Source organism: Stegodyphus dumicola, chromosome 8 (assembly GCF_044657685.1).
Source record: "Stegodyphus dumicola isolate Sdum_Otavi_A_Nest chromosome 8, ASM4465768v1".
In the NCBI taxonomy this organism is placed as follows: domain Eukaryota; kingdom Metazoa; phylum Arthropoda; class Arachnida; order Araneae; family Eresidae; genus Stegodyphus; species Stegodyphus dumicola.
In genome coordinates this window covers 19630184-19636929 of record NC_140775.1, presented here as the reverse complement: position 1 = coordinate 19636929, position 6746 = coordinate 19630184, and the positions used below count along the sequence as shown (strand labels likewise).

Sequence of the window (6746 nt, the reverse complement as noted above, 5' to 3'; positions counted from 1 at the left end):
AAAATATTTATATTTCTGAACTATTTCATATATAACATTTTCAGTTTCGCAATTTAAGAGCTTTTTTACATATAGCAATTTTTTGAAATATCTGCAAATTTTTGTATCTTCAAGGAAAGCTTATTCTTTCACCTTCAGTATATAAGTAATGATAATTTACCAGATAAAATTACTTAATGGGGAATACAGAAAAATGTCTAACCACTTACCTTTGTGACTTCATCTGCAAAGAGACTAAAAAAGTAGTTCAGGTAAATCTGCTATAATAAATATTTATAATAATGCTAAATTATGCAATATCTATTAATATGACAAATTTTTGTAAAGCTATTTATTTGGATGAAAAATAAACACATTCAGAAATTTATGGCAATATAATATGATTAACAGAGGAAAAACACTTTTCAAAATTCAAAATAGTTTTTATTAATCCAATTTATCACATTTTATTTCAATTCGTGAAAAACAATCTTATATCCATGTATTCTTATGTATATAAGAACTCTTGATAAATTGGATCTCTGTCATTGCATTTCACAGCACCTAAAATAAAAAAAAACACTCACAATTACTATATGTGAATATAATTCATAATTAAATTTAAACAAATGACTATTAGAATGCAAATTAAAGGAAGCATTTAAAATATTTTAACATTTAGTATCTATAAACAGAGTAGCAATTATTTGATTTTTCGATTATAGTAAAATAAACATGGGGGATGCCTTTTAAAATTTTTTATGTCAGAAAATAAACTCAAACCACCAGCTGAACATACGAGCAGTTTTATCAATCGGCCACTGGTAGGTAACCTGGATACTGAATCAACATATAAAGTTGCCAAGATAAAGAAAGAAACAAAATTATGATAATCACATCTTACCTATTCATAAAACTATTTTAAATTTAATGTGTAGGCAAGTCCAAAAAGAGAGAGAATGAATTTATTTTGCAACACAAAGTAAAGTCTTGCAGGAGCAAAAAAAACTTGTCTCATGAGATTGGCAAGTAAAAAATAATTAACTGCATCTGGTAACATTTATCTGACAACACATAAGTAATTGTTAGCTACGTGCAGAAAATAAAATCTGATCAGGGGCGCAGCTAGAGGGGGGCAAGGTGGGCATCTGTCCCCGGGTGCAGAATCCAAGGGGCGCCAAACTGATGTTAAAACATTTTAGAATTAAATGTTTTCCAACCTTGGTAAGCAGTAGGGGGCGCAAAATCTTCAGTTGTCCCTGAGCGCTGAAAACCGTAGCTATGAATCTGATCATGTTAATGCAATTTTAAACTTTTGAATTTAACCGAGAAATTTACCAAAGAAGTACTTGTAACAGTAGTAAATGAAGATGTGGCTAATCTTTACTGTATGGTACACCTTGGTTTCTGTCTGAAAAAAAATCGCAAAGTGGTATTGGTTGTTTGTGAAATGTGGAAGCCCATTGCGTCAAATAAGTTTTTCGGTAACCGTAATGTTGATAATGTTGGCGAAAGTAGCCTTTGGGAAAAAACTTTTTTTTTTGTCAATAAAAAGGAGTTATTTCTGCAAATATTGCCAACGTGCTGTGATAAATTTAATTTTGGGCTACTTTTTTTAATAGTAAACCATTTGTACAGTCCCAAGTTTTTGGTTCTTACCATTCTTTTCAATTGCTGTATTTGGTTGCACGGAAGTGGTATGGTCTTGTATTTTGAACATGCTATTTATTATTTTGGTGTGGGTACCATCGTTTGAGTATGTCTGAGGTGACTAAGAGACGAAAAATTTAATTGAATTGCTTACCTGGAGGATGGTGGTGGGAGGCCTAAACATATGCATGTGAAAAAAAAGGTATGTTAAAAAAATGACGTTTAATTTATTTGTTCGTCTCTGTGTGTTAATTTTTGTTAGAAGATTTGTTGTTTAATGTTTTTATGTTAGGAAATATGTATTTTTGGTAACTTATTCCTCTCTGTTTGTGTATTAACGATTCGCCAAGGGTTACAGTAGAGTAAATTTTTACCAAAGATGTTCTACCATAATCCCCATTTCAGTGGTTTAAACACTAGTGGAGCAGTATGCAGAGATGAAGATTTGAGTTTTGTTTACACAGCATGATGGCTTAGGCACTCCAGCCATTACAGTGAACAAAATTATAAAAGACATAGCCACAATAATTGTCTATAAATATTGATGTATAACACTGCATTAACTAATATATTTCTTATGCTAGTATATACAGAATCCTTAATCGAAGGGAAACTCAGAAGACTGTGCATGCATTTTCCTTTAACTGAAACATGGATTTGACCATACAAATCTCAGTCTTACGGGACATGCCACACTATGCAGATAAACAGTAAAAAGTGCTTGTGTTGTTTTTATTTGTTAGAGGTATGAAATAAATATACTTCTAGATTTTAATTTTTTCTTTTCTTGTTTTACATTTGGATTACCTATCAAAAAGGTAGGAATTTTGATATTATTACAATATCGGAGTTAAAATAACAATTATTGGACATGTTAAAGTAATGAAAATTTTAAATTAGGTTAAAAAGTAACCCTTAATGTGGCATATTTTTGAATTAAACTCTATCAACATTAAAAACAACAAAACGTCCCTCTTTATTAAGGACTTTAATTAACTAATTTTAAATACGGAGCTATGAATGAATTTTTTCCCTTGCATGTTATAATAACTGAAACAAAATTACTCTGATACAGTCAAAATTCCTAAATGCAAGTACATAAAATTTACTTTAGCAGTTTAAAGAGATGAGACACACTGAACACATGAATAAATTTCTATCAAAGAATAATTTATTAAATTTGGCCCGTTCCATAGTAAACTTTAACCATTAGATTACATTATTACACCATGTTATCAGTTTGAAAAGCAAATCATATGCCAGATCTTGGATGTAAAAGAAATGCACAAAATAATATACAGATTATTGAAAAATGATGTATACCAATGTTTATAGATATGATTAAATGTAACAGAAAATTTACTGTCACAACCACATTTTGAGTGAAATGTATTATTTTAATATTTTACAATATTTAAGGTATGGCATTAAATGCAACATTATGTGCCTGGATATAAGTTAGTAAATTAAAAAAAAATAATAATAATCAAAGAATGAATGTCATGAAAAATTTCAAAAACAAGCAGAATTTAATTTAGAAGACCTTTAGACACTTATGATAAATAAATTTGAGAATTCTTCACCTAAAATTAAATTATAATTAACTAAAACCAGTTTGACTGACCTTCTACAAAATCCTTCAGCTGCAATTTTTTCTAGCTTGAAAACCAAATTCTTCTCCACATGGTAATAACATCTTAACCAGTTGAAATTCCTGCAGAAAGTTTGATAACACAGTAATAGAATTAATAGAATAGAAAAATTAACACATAAGTATAGAACATCATTTAAACTTAACATTATTACAAATTTTGGTGCTTTCTGACTATCTGCAAAGCTGTGAAAATTGGCAAAATGGTTAGTTTATGGTTCATATCTACTGCTCTGTTCACAGGTAGTAATTCAAATAAGCACTTTATAAGAAACAAGAAATTTTAGGATGCACACACACAAAAATATAGACATTGGGTTAATTTTCACATATTTTTCATCTTATTCAGAAATAAAGATTAAATATAAAGCATGTAAATAGATGTGTGTGGTATGCATATTCATAGTTTGCTATTATCGTGTGCATACTCTTGCTGTTTTAGCATAAGTTGAAGCTGTAAAGGCAGATGATAAGAAAGTATCAGAATTTTTCATGTATAAGAAAAGATTGCCCTGACAATAGTATCTCAATTGTTTAGCACTGACATTTACATAGCGCATTAGAAATATATAGTAATATATGTATAATAAAAAAGATAATTGCATATTATTAATTCATTTTTTAAATGTCAAACTTTAACAATTCTTTCACATATAATTAAACAGAATTCTTTCACATGAACATCTAAAATCCATTCTTAACTAAAGAATAAATAATAAAACCGTGTAAATTTCTTATCAAGCCCATCATTTCCGAAATGTCTACTTCTGAATGTTCCCAGCATTTCTCAATATATTTTTAAATTACTAAACTAAGCATCAATGATCGTCATGTTCGCTAATGTGGCAATATCTTTCACACTTCTTTGTTACCACAAGTAACAAGTAGGCTTGAATAAATGTTTAACTGTTACATGCTACTTTTGTCTAAAATTTGTACAAATAATAAAATTAAATGAGCTCTTTATAATATGCTCAAAGAAATAATTTTGTATGAAAATGTGTATGTTATATATTGGCTTGATTAATGATTCAGGAAATAATTCGGGTTTTCAAAGTGCTTCCAATAATTCAAATTTCAGCTTGTGTCAAAATAAAATCTATAACACAAAGATAAGCAAATTTCCTTATGAACAATGCATTTTAACATTATTCAATCACTGGCAATCACACAGTACTGATTGCTTCAATAAACATTACTGTAACTGTGTTATTTAAAAGACTGTAATGTTTTAATTATTTCCTTAATTAAAACATTACAGTCTTTTCCTCCTTCTAACACCAAAAGAAAACCCAGATAAGAAATTTAAAAATATCAGTAAAAATAAATTATATTATTGAATGACACTTTACATTAATTACACTTATGCATATATTATTATAAATTATTTCAAAATCAAAGAAGAGAAGGGGGAGAAACTTTATTATTGACATTTCTAAAATGATATAAACATTAATCATTTAGTACAGTTTGTTATTTCAGGCAAAAAGAATTCACTTTTCTGGATAGCATTTGTATTTCCATCTCACTTTCAATGAAACATTAAGAGAAATGCATATAATTTAAACACCAGTTTATTTTATTTATCAGACAGATTATGTCAACTCGAAAAAACCTATCAGTAAAATTAGGTAGTAATAATTCTGAATGTTAGGCAACTTGAAAGATTCAACAAAAATTATCAATACTTTTATTATAATGACAATACTACAGTAACATGAACATAAAATTAAACTGCATATAACTATAAAATAAGCCAGCATATAATAATGGTGCATTGGTTTCTAAAACAATGGGCTCGATGAAAAAATACATGTATTATGGTAGCTATTCATATTCTTCAGCTTTCCTAATATTCTTATGTTCACTTTACATAACTAAAGTATCTAAAATACAATAAAAATGCAAACAATATTTATGAGAAAATGTCAAAAGCAATCATAAGCATTTGATTGAATGACCATATTTTGTCTTCCTGCAAGTCGAATCTTAAAATGATATGCAGTTTGAAAAATGCTTAATCCTTTTATAAAATATTCAAAAAAGATTAAAAAAAGGTACTGTTCTGTTATCAGGACTGGGTTCAGAATTGTATTTATGTATGCTTGTATATTTGTATGTTTGTGTGTCTACATATACACATCTATGCACATACTTACGAACACAGGTTCACACATTTCCGATTCTGGTCCCAATAACAGAACAGTACCCCCCAAAAAACTTGAATTACAAACTAGATTAAGATAATGTTTCAACCATACATATTTTGGACAAAACAATGCAAACTCTTATTTTTATACAATTGTTCAAACTATTTAATATAAATTTATTGCTGCAATAAAATAATAAGCAATCTGATCACACATATTATTTTGAAACTGAATGCATAAACTAGACTAAAAAAAATTCAGTCATAAACATTTGGATAGCAGGGCAAATTAGATATTTGAAAAGACAGCCAGCCATTGAGATACACGTAATTCACGACAGAATGGTAACAATTCATAAAGCTGTGAAACATTTAACTGTCAAAATGACATAAATAACATAAATTCGAAAAGCAAAAAAAGTAAACATACAAGTATTGCAACTGAACTTACCTTTCATGCAACAAAAAGTATCCATAGAAGTTAACCTCATGGCTCAGCCATTTTGGATTTCGTTTCAAATACGACAGATGTTTACGGATTTGCGGAAGAATACGAGGAACTAGTAGTTTGCCGGATAAAATGTTCAATGACGCGAAAGAATATAGTTCTGTAGAACTTTCTACATTATTCTGTAATAAACAGTACTATTTCCTAATTTTTTCTTTATCTAATTAATTAATTAATAGGGAAATAGTTAAATAATGCCGAATTCATTTTTAATGAAATGTAAAATTTTGCATGTATGGGACGACCACCTTCCATCCAATATTTCTGAGAATATAAACAAATTTTGGAATCTGAGAGTATCAGTAAATAAATATATAGAATATCGCCTCTCAAACGACCACTTCTGAAAGTGACCAATAGTTCTGAGATAATAAATAAATATTGATATTAAGCATTATTTCTATAAGACGACCATCTCTATAAAAGACCAAAGTTTCTAGAATCTTGGATAGTCATCAGAGATGTATCTTTACTGCGAAATTATTGCACGACTGTAATTCAATATCAATAACAAATCGCGCGATTGAAAAACATTTTCTGTCCTGTAATTAGAGGAAAAAAATTTTCCTTATGAGGTATTTCTCTCGCTTTCCTAGCGTGCCTTCGTGGTGTAATAGTTCTGCACGCTGGGCCGGTATTTCAAAGGTCCGTGGTTCGATTCACGGCGAAGGCGGTTGCTAATTTTTCCTCTCTACGGCTTCCCAAAAAAATCCTAATGTCTCTACAGTGGCGCCCGAACTAAAAAGGTGTTGGACGAGGTATATCCACAGTGTGCTTTGCCATAATTAAATACACCACCACCACACCTA

The 6746-nt window shown here is 29.4% G+C and overlaps 1 long non-coding RNA gene across 1 annotated transcript; it reads right to left on the bottom strand.

The window, feature by feature from the left end:
• Positions 1-409: 409 nt before the first annotated feature.
• On the bottom strand, positions 410-6015 carry LOC146995682 (uncharacterized). Its single transcript, XR_015042833.1, has 3 exons — positions 5881-6015; positions 3254-3343; positions 410-543 (listed from the first exon to the last, which is right to left on the bottom strand). It is a non-coding gene; the product is annotated as an uncharacterized LOC146995682 (long non-coding RNA).
• Positions 6016-6746: the final 731 nt, after the last annotated feature.